This window comes from Neofelis nebulosa, chromosome 15 (genome assembly GCF_028018385.1).
Source record: "Neofelis nebulosa isolate mNeoNeb1 chromosome 15, mNeoNeb1.pri, whole genome shotgun sequence".
Classification (NCBI taxonomy): Eukaryota; Metazoa; Chordata; class Mammalia; order Carnivora; family Felidae; genus Neofelis; species Neofelis nebulosa.
Genome location: NC_080796.1, coordinates 33,454,204 through 33,470,638, shown reverse-complemented (window position 1 = coordinate 33,470,638; position 16,435 = coordinate 33,454,204). Strand labels below are relative to the sequence as shown.

The 16,435-nt window shown below is 50.6% G+C and overlaps 1 long non-coding RNA gene across 1 annotated transcript; it reads right to left on the bottom strand.

The window, feature by feature from the left end:
• Positions 1 to 2,669: 2,669 nt before the first annotated feature.
• Positions 2,670 to 14,500, bottom strand: LOC131495853 (uncharacterized). The gene is made up of 4 exons (XR_009254160.1): positions 14,129 to 14,500; positions 11,559 to 11,673; positions 9,534 to 9,772; positions 2,670 to 2,964 (listed from the first exon to the last, which is right to left on the bottom strand). It is a non-coding gene; the product is annotated as an uncharacterized LOC131495853 (long non-coding RNA).
• Positions 14,501 to 16,435: the final 1,935 nt, after the last annotated feature.

Sequence of the window (16,435 nt, the reverse complement as noted above, 5' to 3'; positions counted from 1 at the left end):
TCTGTAGCGCGGGGCCCGCAGGCAAGAGGCCCGGCTAATCGGAGGGCCCGGGCCGCCGCCACCACCCCCCCCCCCCATCCCCCCTCACGTCGCGCCTCCTCCCGGACCCTCCTCGGCTGGGAGCCTGGCTGCTTGAGGCGCTCCGGGCTGCACGTGCTGCCCCCGCCGCCGCCCTCGCTAGACGAAGCCGGGCGCTCCCTTCACTCGATGGACACTTTGATTTCTTTCCATTCTCGCCTTCATCTCTCACCCTTCCATCCCTCACAACTGCCTTCTGGAAAGCCTTCTCTCTTGTGCTCGCCACCTTAAGTTTGGCCCTCACTCCAAAGCTTTGCCCTAAACAACCGACTCTGTTTGACCTTGACCCTCTTCCACTATGTCATCAAATTTGGTAGCTTAATACATTTGTTAAAAGGGCGACTGACCCCACCCCCCTCGTATTTTTCAGCTTCGCATTACCTTTTCTATTGTCCACTCCCCTTCCTATCAGAACCTACTTTCTGTCCTCAGCCTCTTCAAGATTTCCAGAAATCCTCTTGACATCTGCCCCTTTCCCAGTTTCTTTTCCACTTTTCTCACAGCAGAAGAGAGATTGCGAATGGCTACCTAGGTTGAGTCCCCTTTGTATTTCTCTGACACCACCCTTTTTTCTGTGACCCTGAAATCACATTATTTGGGTCCCGTGGGTGTGGCTGTAGTTGGGAGTGTGGGAGTTCTATTGCTACTGCCCTTAGCAGTCTCTTTGCTTGGAAGCTCAAGTAAAGGAAACTTCTGGGAACTGGCCGGAGACCCTTGAAATGCAACTTGAGTAAACATCTCAGTCCACCTATGCTTGGTCACTCTTTATACACCATCTGCCTCTTCCCACCTCTGGACTCCCTTCACCCCTGTCCCTGCCCCCCTCGACATCACATTGTTCATCCCTTTGGCACCAGCCCTAGAAGAGGAAAGGGCAGGTCCTCCTCCCCAGGAAGGAAGGTGGGGCAGAGTAGCTCCAGCAGGAAGGGAAGGAAAAAGGAGGGAAGGAAGGAAGTGGCCAACAGAAGAAATGGAATCCGGTGGGAGGGCTTTGCATTGTTTTAACTTCTTTCCTTTTTAGCTCGGTGAAGCCATGCCCAAGGCCATCCCAGAGCCAAGGTTATGCTGCCATCTCTGAGAAACCGGCTGGGACTGCCTGCCTTAGCCTGGAGGGGACGGTCAGAGGATTTGGTGGACATATTTAAGAGAGGTGGGCAGAGTTCAATATGCTGCGGATACATTTTTAATGTATCCATTTTCTTTTGTCTTTTTGTTGTCCAACAAAGTCAGCTTTTATTTTTTTAATGTATTTTCGTAAAAAATGTATTTCCCAGGGTAAAACTATCCCGTAGGTAAGGAATATGTATCTAACACTTCAGGAGGAACTCGTAGGTGTGAATTTGCTCTTATAGTCTATAATACTTCATATTTATATAGGGCTTTATAGTTTGTAAAGATCTGCCACTTAACACTACCTCATCTCAACCATTATTACTATCCCTACTTGGTCCTTTTTATCATTAAAACTCAGTTGTTTCTTAGGAAAGAAATACTCATCAGTATTGCTCTCCATTTCCTCCACTCTTTTTCTGAGCTTGGCCCAAATCTTAGGCCCCAGGAACACAGGCAAGGTGCTTAGTTATAGACTGAAAGAGGTTTGTCCTGTGACTATTATTTGCATAGTGTGTCTTTGTATCCCCATTCACTTAATATCCAAATGCCTACAAAACTGCCAACCAGGTTTCTGGCTGTACATGTGGCATCTTGTTCTGGGAAAGCCTCAGAATGAAAAAAAAAAAAAAATGGATTTGTGCTTTGGAAGAGCTTGTCTGAAACGTAGTCCAAAGTTAACCTGCTGTTTGTGTTCCCATTTTCTGGATTAGTTAACAGAGTCCTGAACACTGAGCAGGGGCCAGAGGGAGTGGGTTTTCATTTGCTCATTTTGGGGAAGCTTATCCTTGCCCTGTCTGTTAAGTGTGTCCTTCTAGTGGGAAAGTGTTATCAACAGCACTCTGATGGCCCAGGTGAGGGTCAGGAAGGGGGCTCAAGAACTAGGATCCTTTCGTGTTTCTTTTGGTTTTAAGCTGCTATCTCATTGGTGGAGGAAGATTCGAAGGAGTAGAGACCTGGCTCCATGGAGTTGGGACAAGTGTGGGCAGAGCTGTGGGGCTTGGCTTCCTTTCCTCCTGTCTTACTCATCTGGCGTTCGAGAGGGAATTTGCTACCACCATCAATTAGCAAACCAATCTGCAAGCCAATTTTCCCTGGGCACTTCACTGGGGGCACTGAGTTAGTGCCTCAGGGAACTTACACTCTCCCAGGAAATAAGCCCTACTAACAGTTTTGTGGTCATTGTGTGGAGGTGTATGGGATGCAGCAGTGGGGCGGGGAGATTTCTGGCAAATAGTAGAAAGGATTTTCTCATAACCAGAGACCTCAACTATGACGGGGCTGGGCTTCCTTAGGCAGTCATGGTCCTGGAGATGATCAAAGAGTCTAGGCTAGATGTCTGTCTGTCAGAAACCCTGTAGCACCTGCTCAGGGGGGCGGGGTGCTGGGGTGGGGGATGAACTAATGACTCCCATGGTCCCTTCTAACTCCAGGAGCTTGCAATTTTGGAATATACTAATAATCCTAGGCAGTGTTCAATGAATGAGTTCAAGCTTTCTAGGGATTCTTTTCAATTATTTACGAGTGTGTACTTCGTACTGCTGCTCTGCTTGATGTTGTGGGAGATTCAGAGATGTGAATGGTGGGGTTTAAAATCTTTGCAGAGGCCACCAACACTCAAAGCAAACCAAGGCTGGAAGAGGTCCAGGCCAGAGTGAGAGGTCCTGTCCCCCATTAGTTCTCAGTCAAAGCCTGGCGGTCAGCATCCTCTTACACCGTTGCCCTGTGGTCTATTTCTTGCTGAAATGCTGGATTGAAAGATTTCCAGGGCTTGATCTGAAGGAGAGGGGCAGAAAAGAGAAACCTTATTAATCCAGAGAGAAGTGCCGAGGGAGTGGGGCAGTGTCTGTGAGGGTGAAAGCTGAGTGAGGATTGAGCCCGCCTGTCAGGATATGCTAGGCTGGGGACACGAATGAGAACCGGGAGGAAAATGAGGTGGAAATGAATGGGCCCCTGTAGGAGGAGGTAATGAGGTGAATCAGAAAAATCTGTCACTGAGATCCAAGAAGAGACTGGGAGGTTTAATCTCTCTTGGTCTTTTTAAAAGATGAGACGTGTCAGTTAGAGGGCCCAGGCCTTATAGAGACAGATCTGTTTTGTTGGCTCCCATCAGGAGCCTGAGGATGGAGCAGGTGGGGGCTTGCCATGGCTGTGGTGAAAGATGATATCCCAGCCCTTGGGCGGCCTGGAATCAGCTCTGGGGCCCATTCTTCTTTTCCCATCTTTGGCAAGAGGAGTTCTGCTAAGACCTAGGAGCTCCTTCCCTGGCTGTGGGGAGGGGGGCGGGGGGGGGGCTCAGTAGCATCCCCTCCCCCCCCCCCCCCCCCCCCCCCCCCCCCCGCCGCAGAGTCTTTGCATCTGTAAGACTCTCAGGACCTCCAGCAGCAGGGTGGGGTGCAGGTGACACTGCTGGATGGTGAATGGAGGAAGGGAGGGGTCGCAAGGATTCTAATTTGCTTCTCTGTTCAAGAGAGCAACTCAGGAGTCCGTTTCATTAGAGTTCTTGGCATCCTTGGGGATGGCAAGCTCTGCCTTGTTGGCTTAGGTTTGTGTGAGCCCTGGAGAGCCTCCTCCTTCCACCCCCTTCTGAGCCGTGGACGTGTTCAGCATCTTGTGGCCAGAATGTCCTTCAGGGAGTCGTGTCCTGTAGCTGTGGAAGGACCTGACTTGCAGAGAGAGAGGAGGGGCACCCACTCTCCCCTAACCGTGACTCCTCTTAGCCTGCATCTTTGGGTGGGACAAATACTCTCTCTGTGAGGATGATGAAGCTGTGGATCACCATCTGCTGTAAGGAATAGATGCAGGCACAGGAAAAGGCCACCCAGTGCAGACCAAGGGCCTGAAGGAGCAGGATCAGGGAGCAGGGGATTTTGCCAGGGGGGAGGGTCAAGTCAAAGGAGAAAAAAAGGAGAAAAATCCAAACACCAGGGCTAGGGTTAGGAGCTGGTTTTGCTGTCTTCACGCCGTCCCCTGTTGCTGAAGGACTCTGAGGCTGAGCCTGGGTCCTGTCAGAGCCTCTCTTGGATGGGAGGATGCTGGAATGGGATTTCATTTTTTCTGTCCTGAATTTGAGGACAGGAAGGCTGCTGCTGGGAGTTTCGCTCGTGTCTGCATTCGGATCATCACAGGGTTCTTTGCTTTGAAGAATGAACGGAAGCCAGGGGCTCAGTTTGACAAGGGCTCTGCAGGGGAGTTGCGGGATGCCACTGTGGGCTGCAGGAAGCTCTTCTCCTGCCCAGATGATGGATGTGATGGGCCTCTGCGAGGGATGCGGCCAGATGCTGGTTGCTTTTCTGGTTTTAGCTCTCAGTTGTGGGGTTCAGCTGCAAAGCCCCGGTAGGTATTTCACGCAAACCAAAGGAGAGCCAGAGGCACCTCATCTAAACTCACGGTCCTCAATGTCACAGTGTCCCTGAGCAACAGCCCTTGGAATTCTGCCCGCAAGAGGCAAGGCTGAGGAGGGGAGGGGCTGAGCTGGAAGCTGAAAGAGGTGGGGTAGAGGTGAACTCCGCAGCCTTCAAAGAACTTTGAGGCTGGGGCACTGGGCAGAATGATCGCGAGTGAGCCCACTGTGCCTCATCAAGTGTGGAGAGCTAAGCTGTTGCCATGTAACCCAGGCAGCTCAGATCCAGCCATTCTCAGGCCCTCCAAGGCCATTGTGGCCTGTCTCTTTGCTGACTGGTTTTTACCTCCAGTCTTGACTGAGACCTTCAAGAGCTAATTGGGCTTAGGGCACCAACAGAGGCTTGCCTTCACTTTCAGAATTAAATCCAAACACTTCAGCGGTAGGTACTCAAGTCTTTGTGGTCTGTTTCCTGCCTACCTTTAATCATTCACCATTTGACGCCATCCTGTACACAGCACCCTCCAGTCGCCCTCAGTGACTTGTGGTTTTCCAGAGCATGGCATACTCTCATTCCTCTCTGTCTTCACCTGGGCTGTTCTGTCTCCCTGGAATGCACCCGTCCCTTCCCCCACTCCAGAGAGGCCTTCAGAAGAACTTGTGTCTCATCTTTTCCAGAGGACCTTTCCTAATGTCCCCCCCCCGCCGCCCCCGCCCCACTCCCCTGTCTGGAGTAAGATGCCCTTTCTCTGTGTTCTAGATGAGAGTATGCATACCCTAATCATAGAGGCTACCAAATTAGATGATGGTACTTTGCTCCTCTGACTCCCTGACAAGAAACCAATTTCTTCTGGGATTTCCCAGTGCTCAGCACAGTGCCTGATATACAATCGGCACTTGTTTATTTGTTTACTTGCTAACCGTCTGTGTCCTCAGAATTTACGCCCCATAAGCACAAGGATCTTGCCTTTCTTGTTCCTGCCGAACCCCAGGGTCTGGCACATAGGGGGCCTGTAATAAATATTTGTTGAATGAAGAGTTGGAAGTCACGCACTGTGATTCACATTTTGGCTCTTCCCCTGGGTGCCCTGGTGGCCCTGTGTAAGTTACTCATCATACGTAGGATGATGTGGTGCTGTGGTGGGGCTTGTCTCCAGAACCATCACCCTTAGGCACCGCTTCAAGCCTGTGCTGTGAAGAATCTACTTCCAGCCTCTGCTGCTGGGACTAGTTCTGTGCACGACTCCCAGGCTTGTGTATGTACAAGTATACAGAGGAGCTGGGGCCCCTGGCTGGCGCGGATGCTAGAGTGTGTGACCCTTGATTTCAGGTTTGTGAGTGTGGAGCCCGCTTAAAAAAGAGGATACAGAGGAGCTAATGTTGTGGGGCAACTCTTGGTCAACGGAGAACGGTGGACAATGGATAAATGTTTTCCCCCACTTTTCCTCTTGAATGATGTTGAGATGTGTTTCCAAGTATTCTCAGATGGCCCCCATAGGACTGCCAACCAGCCAGCCCTTAGGAACAGCTTCTCCTGTATTGGCTCTCTCTGCTTCCCTGTTTCTGCCTTCTTGGGTCACATACCCAAATGTACTACTTGCATATAAGCCTTTGTCTCAGGCTCTCCCTTTTGTAACTAAAACAAGACAAAACAAAACAAAACAAAACAAAACAAAACAAAAACCACTTTTTTAAAGTAAAGTCTATCACCAACGTCAGACTAGAACTCATGACTCTGAGATCAAGGGTCTCACGCTCTACCGACTCAGCCAGCCACGTGCCCTTCAGGCTTTGCTTTTGGGGAGACCTAGGTAAAGACAACTGGGTTCCACTCCTGGCTCTCCTACTCACCAGCTCTGTCTTTGGGTCAAACCATTTAACCTCTCTGGTTCTGTTGCCTCAGCTGGAAAATGAGTATCACAGAGCCTCATAAGTTCTGTGATATTTGATAACATAATATATGCAAGAGTGTCTGCTCCAGTGGCTTGTATATTAGGGACTCACTAAAGGTTTCTTTCTCTTCCTACCACCTGTCTTTGTACAAAGGCAGGTCTAGGAAGCTTGCTTGGCCTCCTGGTTGGTGAGGCCCGGTGAAAAATGTTGCTGAGTGTGATCTCCACTCTGGTGGGAGGGCCAGACCAGATAAGCAAAGGGTGACTAGGCCAGATGACTCAGGTGTTTGGCAACTGGGTCATTCTTTGGAGCATTATGTAAACATTGGTCAAGGGAGTCTTGCAACATGCCTGACAGGTGGGAGGTGGAAAGAGTCAAGGGTGTGGAGGCAGGGAGGTGGCCAAACATATTGCTCACGGGGCCAGGGGCGGCATGTCTGAGATGCTCCTCTGGTACAAGTATGAGGCCACATGTGCAGGGCCTCCTCATGGTGGGGCAGGGCAGGGTAGGGACTTCTCAAGTTCTCTTTCTGCCCTCACTTGCTTTCTTATCAACCCCATACTCTCTCCCAGATGGCATTCTTTTGCCTCAAAGAAGAATCTCGGTTTTTATGTTCCTGCCCCCACCCCCCCCCCCCATTCTTCCCCTCCGAAATAACTTAAGTCCCAAAGCAATGAACGCTAATTTCTGGCCTACTGTTGGTGATGGGAGAGAGACCTGGGGGGAGACCTGGGGGAGGTAATCTGCCTGTCTCCCCCTTAGATTATACACTATATGCCTCCTCAGCCTATAGGTAAAGCAGGCTCTGGGCACAGTAGGCCCACTGGCTACTGGGAAGCTCTTTGGGAAATGACTCAGGAGGGCTGGGTCAGCTTTCTTGGCATTTAGTCACTACTTTGAGCTGTAAGGCCCCTGCTTCCCACCCTCTTTGGCATCTCGTGCTCTGAGAATCCACGCTTACCCATTTGCAGAGAGATTATCTTTCTCTCTTCTCCCAGGCTTCCTGACCCCAAGGGAGCAGGGGAGACAGGAGGTTGGGGCCAGGATGAATGTCTGAACTCCACCACAGAGGTGGCCCCTTCTCCCAGAGCCACCCTGCCCCCTTCCACCTCCCAAGGGGGTAGATTCCTGCCCTTTTAGAAATCTGGCAGACATCTGGCCTTGGCTGGGCCCTCTGAAGGAGCCCAGGAGGGGAGAGGGGCAGTCACCAGCAGATGACAGCAGTGGATGGGCTGGGCTGCCCCTGCCTTCTCCCTGTTCCTACCAGGCATCTCCCTCTTCAGCCATCCATCTGGGTCCTGTTCCCATCTGGCCAGTAAATCACCAGTCATTGCTCTCTGAGTTCCTCAGTGCACCCCACCCTGAGGTCTCTATGCTGTGTGAATAGGTGCACTTAGACACCTGTGGCTTTGCACCCTTCCCCCCTGCCCCATGCTGCCTGTGAGGCACCAGGGGGTCAGAGCTCAGGGGACCTTCTCTGGAGCTAAGCAGCTGAGTGTGCAGGAGAGAAGGGGGAGAGAAAGCAGTGAGAGAATCATCATCTGAGTTGCCAGGGCCTTTCATCTCAGGCTCCCATCCCAAATTGCTACATTCATCGGGGATGAGCATTTAAATAGTCACACATGGGAACACCACTTGCACATGCTGAATTTCAATGCAGGTGGCTGGTCCTCAGTCAGACTCCTTCCCAGTCCCCACCCTTCTTTCCATGCTCTCTGATCTTCCCTACACTCCAGACCCGTGTAGTTGACGGCAGATTGCATGGGTCATGTCCTTTATCTCAGTGGTTCTTAAAGTGTGACTTCTGCGTCAGCAGCAGCAGAATCCCTTGGGAACTTGAAATGCAGATTCACAGGCTCACCCCAGACCTACTGAATCAGAAACTCTCAGGATGGGGCTCAGCACTCTGTGCTTATCCAGCCTCCCCGAGTGATTTTGATGCTTTCTGAAGTTTGAGAACCACTGCCTTATCACAGTGTCTACAAGAGTCTGAGCAGAGAAACTCTTGTCCAGAGCAGGGAGGCCAACGCAGGGGCAGGTCACTGCCCTAACCAGCTGGGCTTCCTGGTAAGCATCCCACAGTTTGCAAAAGGTACCGGAGGCCACCACCCACTGACAGCAGCACCAGAGGCATCCAGCAGTGCTGAGCGGGCACTTCTCACTGCCGGTTCTCGGTTCTCATTTCTCAACGAGGAGTGGGAATCAGGTGGAAGTGCTCTTTTTCCGAGGGCTTGGAGAAGCGGGGAGAGAGGGAAAAATGGCTTCACCTCAAGAAGGAGGTTCAGGGAACCAGTGACTTGCATGAGGAACCATGTTAGCTCAGCATTAAAATGCCATGGCTGTTCCAGCTGTGTGGCCAGTCTTCTCTGGAAGGGGCCCATGACAGTTTCATTTGGTTAGTTTGGTTATTTGGGTGACAATGCTAAGTTTACGGAGCCATGGAGTACAATGGAAGGAGCACTGGATAGAGTCAGGAAACACAAGCACTTCTTCCCCCAACACATCTTTGTTGTGACTTAGGGCGACTCTTTCTGGCCTCAATTTCCCAATCTATACAATGAGAGTAACATCATCAACTTCATTTACCTGAAAATAATGCTTTGAGGATAGGATAAGGCCCGTATAAATGTTTTTATTTTTTTAAGTTCAAAGTGTTTGGTATCTAATCCTACAATGCTAGGTTTTTGTTTGCTTGTTTAAAATTTATGTTTCTGTGATCTGAATCCCAAGTGCAAACAGAATTGAGGGGCAGGTTGGAAAGAACAATTGCGTAGAAGTCTGGAAGTTTGGACTCCAGTTTCGATATTGCCACTCACTGGTTGGCAGTGTGATCATGGGACAGCCACTTTCCCTTTCTGGGCCTCAGTTTCCTCACCTATAAAATGGGAATATTAAATTAGGTTAGATTTAATGCCATGCCAAAATTTAACAGTCTAAGATTCCAGGACTTTGATTTGTTGGTCCTCATGGTCTTCCTTCCCAAGTAGGCTCTAGGATGTTCCGGTCTTTGCCTCATGGGGGAAAGAAATCAAAGGAAAGGGGTGGGACCCACCAGGATATGATTGCTAGAGCCAGGATGGATGACCAAGGGCATGGAGGGTGCACTCACACAGAAGGCAGACTTGGAGGTCCTTCTGGAAGGGTGACACGTCATTCTCAGAAAATTTGCTGCAAGTCAGGGTGTTTTTTTTTCCCAGCAGTGAAGCTTAGGTTGGTGGATCATAAATAGGGGGGTGCCCAAGAGAGAAGCAAGTGGGCTGGCTGTACAGACCTCTGTACTGCTTCCTCGTTGGGATCATGACATTGGACGGAATTCTCTCTCACTCTTCCCCACCACAGGTAACAAAGCTGGAGAAGAGACAAGAAGCATTAGGGAATAAGGGGTGGAGGGCAGGCTTCACATTCCCAACTGCATGTCTCTTCCTCATCCTTAGCTGGCCTTGAGTGGACCACTCAGAAAGGAGGGCAGACAGCAGGCCACTGGCTTCTGGAAGGAAAAAGAGAGCCCAGCATTCCCTTAACAAGACCAGCCTCCCTGGATCCCAAACATCATCTCTGGTTCTCTCAGCTCTGGACACTCCCTGCCCCCACGCAGGTCAAGGGTGTGTGCCCAGAACCTCGCTCACATCCTTCCTCTGGCTTCTTTGGGGGCCACTCACAGCTTTGGGGAGCAGCTTAAGTGGTAGAACCGGTGTCAGAACACCCTGGGGCACTTTGAGGCTGTGGCTTCTACTCCTGGGAACAGCCTGAGGCTATTTCTACTCCCTTAGTCAGCACTGGGCGGGAAGGGTGAGGGCCTGGGAAAGGCCAGTGGTGTGAGCTTCTGTAGCAATTGCTCCTTGGTAAACACAGTAATAATAACAGGTCTGGGATTATGGTTGTTACCCCTGATAATTATCAGCTGCAGCACATTCCCTCCCCTAGGTGGGCCACACCGAGCTCATCACGGCACAGGGGGCTGTGGAGTCAGCTCCAGATTTCCCAGATCTCATTCTCCAGTTGCTAGGCAACTAGGAGTCTGTGCTGGAAGTGGGGGGTGGGGGGTGGGAGAGGATTTCATTTAGGAATATCTCCCCAGGCCTCCAAAACCTCTGCAATCTAAATGGACTGTTCTCCAAGTGGAGACCTTGGATCACTGACTGCTCAACCTGCAGGGTGGGGGGGGCGGGTGGGTGGTGGATCAGAGGCTGGTCCAAATGCAAAGATAGACAGGGCTGGTCACTGAATGAGGTTGCCCAGCCAGCCCTGGGGGACCACAGGGGAGGGGAGGCTAGTCTTGGAGCAGCCCTTTTGCTGAAACACCAGCAGCCCTTTTGCTGTTATGGGGCTCAGCATGTGTCATTGCCCTAGGTAGTTGGGAAATCAGCCCATAGTTGTCTGCTTTATACTGGCTACAGAGGGTACAGGGGTGACCCAGCAAGGAGAAGACACAGGGGAGGAGGGTGGGTTTGTGTTCATTGGCTTGTTTCTAGTGCCAAGCCCCCATGGGAGTGTCAGGTAACAGGCCCTATGTCTTGTGCTCTACTCCAGTGCTCCGAAGACCCGTGTTTGAGACCAGGGGGGATAAGCTCCCCAAAGCTGTGAGTGGCCCCCAAAGAAGCCAGAGGAAGGATGTGAGCGAGGTTCTGGGCACACACCCTTGACCTGCGTGGGGGCAGGGAGCGTCCAGAGCTGAGAGAACCAGAGATGATATTTGGGATCCAGGGAGGCTGGTCTTGTTAAAGGAATGCTGGGCTCTCCAAGAAAGTTCTTGGAGCTGCCTCAATTTCCTGCTCAAGGTGGTATCATTTGGTGGCTGGTGAACTGAATTTATCTACTGAAGGACCTAATGCAGTGTCGCAGGCATGACTTGGGAATCTACTCCGGAGCCCCTCAGCACCATAGGCTGGGGCAAGATGAAACAGCAGGAACTGTTGGCCCTGGACCCTGTTAACCTTGACTCTGCATGAATGACATTTTTCTGTTGAGTTTTGAGGAGCGCGTCTGCTCACTTTAAGCGGAAGACCCTGGCTCCGAAGCAGAAACCAAACACAAAGGGATTGAAATTCAAGAAACCTCCCTTGACCATGAACTCAGGTGGACAGGATGCTTAGGTGCTAGGAGGAAATGGGGACCCGAGGGACCTAGTTCCTACCTTCAAGGAGCTCACAGTCCAGCCAGGGAGGTGTCACATGCACCTACTGCAGCTGGAGGTCATTTTTCTTCCTGGGAATGAGCCTCTTACAGCAGCCAGAGGTTGAGGCTTTGTCCTAAGGTGGAGGTAATAAAAACCTGTTTATCTTCCCACAGCAAGACTTGCCTCAGGGCCTGCGTGTCAGAAACCAGCACTCTGTTTTCCTGAGTCAGGCTGGAGAGTACCTCCTTTTCTCTGGAATCCCGTTGGGGCAGCGAGGCTGAGGAGGAGTGGGAAGACGCAAGGCATATCCCTCTTGTGGGTGGGAGCTGAGGAGGTGGGCATGAAGAGCTCCCAGTTCAGTGGCTGGTCTCCTGGCAACCTTGACCACAGTCCTCTCCCCCTAGCCTAAGGTGCCCTGAAGAGACCATGATGAAAAGAACAAGTTGCCCACACATTCGTGGTGATGGTATTCCAACAAAGAAACATCGATGGTCATGATCACTTTCAGGTTCAATAAATATTCGTGAAATTCATGGCACTATGTGCCAGCTATGGGGCTGGGTGCTTTCCCATGGCTATCTTATTTAGTGTATATTCACTCAGTAATTCTATGAGGTATGTATCAGCCTCATTTGACAGATGAGGAAGAGAGCCTTGAAGGCAAGGGAGTACATAGGATCTACTCACTGGCCTCAGCACTGAACCCTGTGCTGCTTGCAAGTGCTACCTTCAAGTATTTCAAACTATGTTATTTTATTTTATTTTATTTTATTTTATTTTTTTCATTATCATTTTGAAAATTTATTTATTTTGAGAGAGTGAGACAGAGAGAGAACAAGCAGGGGAGAGGCAGAGAGAGGGAGAGACAGAATCCCAATCAGGCTCTGTGCTGTCAGTGCAGAGCCCGACGAGGGGCTTGAACTCACAAACCATGAGATCGTGACCTGAGCCGAGATCAAGAGTTGGGCACTTAACTGACTGAGCCACTGAGGTGCCCCTTTCAAGTTCATTTTATATAAAGCCAAGTTCACTATAATTGACTCCTTCTGGGTTCCCTGTGCAGGTAAATGGCCATTGGTCTAGCCACCTGAAATGTGGAGTTATCTTAGATGCCTCCCTTTCTCTCATCCATACTTTGTATATTTGTTGTTCTTACCAGCCAAATATCACTTGAATCCACTTCCTCTTTTCTTTTCTTTTTAAAATTTTTTTTAATGTTTATTTATTTTTGAGACAGGGACAGAGCATGAATGGAGGAGGGTCAGAGAGAGAGGGAGACACAGAATCTGAAACAGGCTCCAGGCTCTGAGCGGTCAGCACAGAGCCCGACGCGGGGCTCGAACTCACGGACCGCGAGATCGTGACCTGAGCTGAAGTCGGACGCTTAACCGACTGAGCCACCCAGGTGCCCCCATTTCCTCTTTTCTATTCCTGACCATGGTATGGTCCTAATGCAGGCTCTAAGAATTGATCAGCCTGGTCACCACAGTGGCCTCGCCTGGAGCCTTCTCCACCATCTCCCACCCGACCTTTTGCTGGAGGGTGCCTCTCTTTGACCTCCAGGATAAACAAAAACCCATTATTTTGAATAAAAGGTCCTTTTGGGGGCACCTGGGTGGCTTAGTGGGTTGAGCGTCCGACTCTTGATTTCAGCTCAGGTCATGATCTCATGGTTCTTGGGTTCGGGCTCCGCGGTGGACTCTGCACTGACAGCATGGAGCCTGCTTGGGATTCTGTCTCCCTCGCTCTCTGCCCCTCCCCCACTCACTCTCTCCCTCAAAAGTAAATACATAAATAAACTTAAAAAAGACCCTTTTGTACTGGACCTTGATTATTTTTTTTAATTAATTTTTTTGAGAGACAGAGTGCGAGCAGGGGAGGGGCAGAGAGAGAGGGAGGCACAGAATCCGAAGCAGGCTCCAGGCTCTGAGCTGTCAGCACAGAGCCTGACGTGGGACTTGAACTCACAAACCACGAGATCATGACCTGAGCTGAAGTTGGAAGCTTAACCAACTGAGCCCCCCAGGTGCCCCTGGGCCTTGATTATTGTAGTTGCCACATCTCTTAACTCTTTACCCCAGGGTGCCACATGCTTCCCACCACAGATCTCACTCAAGCTGGTCTTTCGTGGACTGGCCTTCACCTCAGTCATCTCCATTCACCTTCCTGCTCGCATTTATGTCTTTCAACCTAACCCAGGCCTCCCCCCTTTTTGTTAGATTTCCGGACACCCCAGTTACGGGTAGTTACCCCTCCCTTGTGCCACCTGTCCCCAGAATGGAACTTGGGTCTGTGCTGAGCAGAAGTAGAATGATCTGGTGCTTGATGATTCTGATGATTATTGACAAACGGACAGCCTTAGAAAATCGTTTTTTTTTTTTTTAAGTGGGCAAGACACTGCAACATACGAATTACGAAAAGAAATTTTACGAAGCTATATGGAAAAATCATATAGTTCATTATTCAAGGGAAGAGAGTCAGCATTTGTTGAAGCCCACTGTGGACTGTGTCATAGCATGTCATCAACAATGCCAGGACTGGGGCACAAGAGATTCCAAACAGTACAACCATAGTCACTCAGCACTTACCTGCCACACTGGCAGTTCAAACCCAGACAAATTCTCTGCTATTTTGATGCCTCCTGTGTCCCCTCCATTTTGGAGGCAGGTTTTCCAGTGTGGGGATTCTCTTTGGGCCATTTTGGGGCCTCTCAGGACTTTACAAGGGAGGGAACAGGGGATAGGGGACCAGGGATGCGAGGATCAGCAGTGCCCAAAGTGCCGTAACTCAACCTCCTGGTCTTTTTTGTCTGTTTTCATTGCCCCTCACTGTGCCTCTCCTGAAGCACAAGCCCTACAGTGAGATCACTGTGACTCAGTATGCCAGCATCAGGCACATGGGGCCCATGCCTGGGTGCCCCGTAATCAGCATGGTGAGAAGCACAAACAGCTGGGCCCATGGTGGCCTCCTGGGAGACTTGGAGGAGGGCATGCCCATCCACCTGTGTCTCTCACCTTGGGTGGAATGCTTGGGTGTTCTGTATGGGATTGCTGCACAGATGAAGGAATGATTGAGTGGGTTCTAGAATACCGTGCTATGTTTTGTCAGGAAGGAGGAAAAGGGAGCACTTTGCTCTTTCTTGGGTGTGTGTCCCTCGGGTCAAGGGCATTTCTACCATAAGCCATCCAAGTGCTCCCTCCCCTCTACCCTTCGCCCTTCCTTCCCTCGTCACTTCTTTTTCCGTCTCATCACCCCACCTGGGTGATTAGCACAGGCTGCTGGGTCTCCTGTAGAATGAGTCATTCAACATTTATTCACCAAATATTTTTTGGGCTCCTTCCCTGTTCTCAGCAAAGCATGAGGCTCTACAGGAGGAAAATGGATGATGTACCCTGGACTTTCTGGAGTTTATGCCCAGTGGAGAGCCAGACAGGTCAACAGGCAGTTACAATGAAGTTTGACTGGAGGTAAGAGCCATCAGGGACGTCCAAGAAGACTTGGATGGATGTTGGGGCGCCTGGGTGGCTCAGTCGGTTAAGCATCTGGCTTCGGCTCAGGTCATGATCTCACAGTTTGTGAGTTTGAGCCCCACGTTGGGCTCTGTGCTGACAGCTCAGAGCTTGGAGCCTGCTTCAGATTCTGTGTCTCCCTCTCTCTCTGCCCCACCCCACTCATGTTCTGCCTCTCTCTCTCTCTCTCTCTCTCTCTCTCTCTCAAAAATAAATAAACATTAAAAAATTTTTGAAAAAAAAAGAGACTTGGATGGATGAGTTTCAGGGAGGGCTTCTTGGAGGAGGAGATGTTTGAACTGAGCCCTGACCACTTGCACAACTCTGAGAGTGAGAGCCTCCCTAAATGTTGTGCCCTGAACATCTACTTTGCTTTCCTTTAGTCCCAGCCTTGGCCCTGAGGATATGCAGGAATTGGTGAGAAAGGGGAAGATAGTGATGGTAAGTAGCCAGGAAGCTCCTTCCAGGTAAGGGATGTCTGTAGAGTTGGCAGAGCCCTGAGGGGGGATCTCCACAGAGCCTTCATTCCCACCTCCCTGGAGGGGGCTGGGAGAAAGCTGCAGGTTCCTGTACCTCATCAGTCATGCCTGAGAGCCAGACACTGTTACCAGTGCTCTTGTTGGGGAGAGAAGGTAGCTCAAGGTGGCGTGGATCTGATGGTCGAGGGCTGTGACATCTGTCATGGCACTTCTTGGCTTTCCCACTGGGAACAATAAAATAGCCAACACTTTCCTAGTGCTTATTATGTGTCCTTTACGCATGTGTTCTACGAGGCAAGTGCTATTAATACTGGCTCATTATCACAGATGGGGAAACTGAGGCACAGAGCAGTTGAATAACTTGTTCAGGGTCATACAGGCAGAGTCTGGACTCAAATTCAGGGAGTCAGGCACCAGAGCCCTCACATATACCCATTACACTATCCTAGTGGTACCTGTAAACAATGGGAGACGGTGAATGCCTCTTGGGCTGTTGGTAGACAACTGCAGGTGCAAAATCTCTGAAACACTGCCATTTCATCTTAAAAATCCACATACATCTTGCATCTATTAAAAGTCCCTATATGTTTAATCAAGACAATGCCTCCCACCAAGTAACCAAGTAAAAGTGATGCTTCGGAGAGATATGCCACAACATCCCGAGGCACCGAAGAGCCCCAGAGACACGGTCTGTGGCGGGAGCTGTGCCACCAGGCCCAGGTTTCAGAGCAGGAAGAGCTCGGGCTCTCTGGGAAGCTGGACAGGGAGAGACTGGAACATTTCGCGGTGGAGCTGCCTTGCTCTTCCCCTTCCGCCTCTTCCCCTGACTACACTGGCCACCCTCTCAAGTCAGGGTGCTGTGACTTCCCCACATGACCTTCACTGTGAAGGTCATCTGGAAACTGGC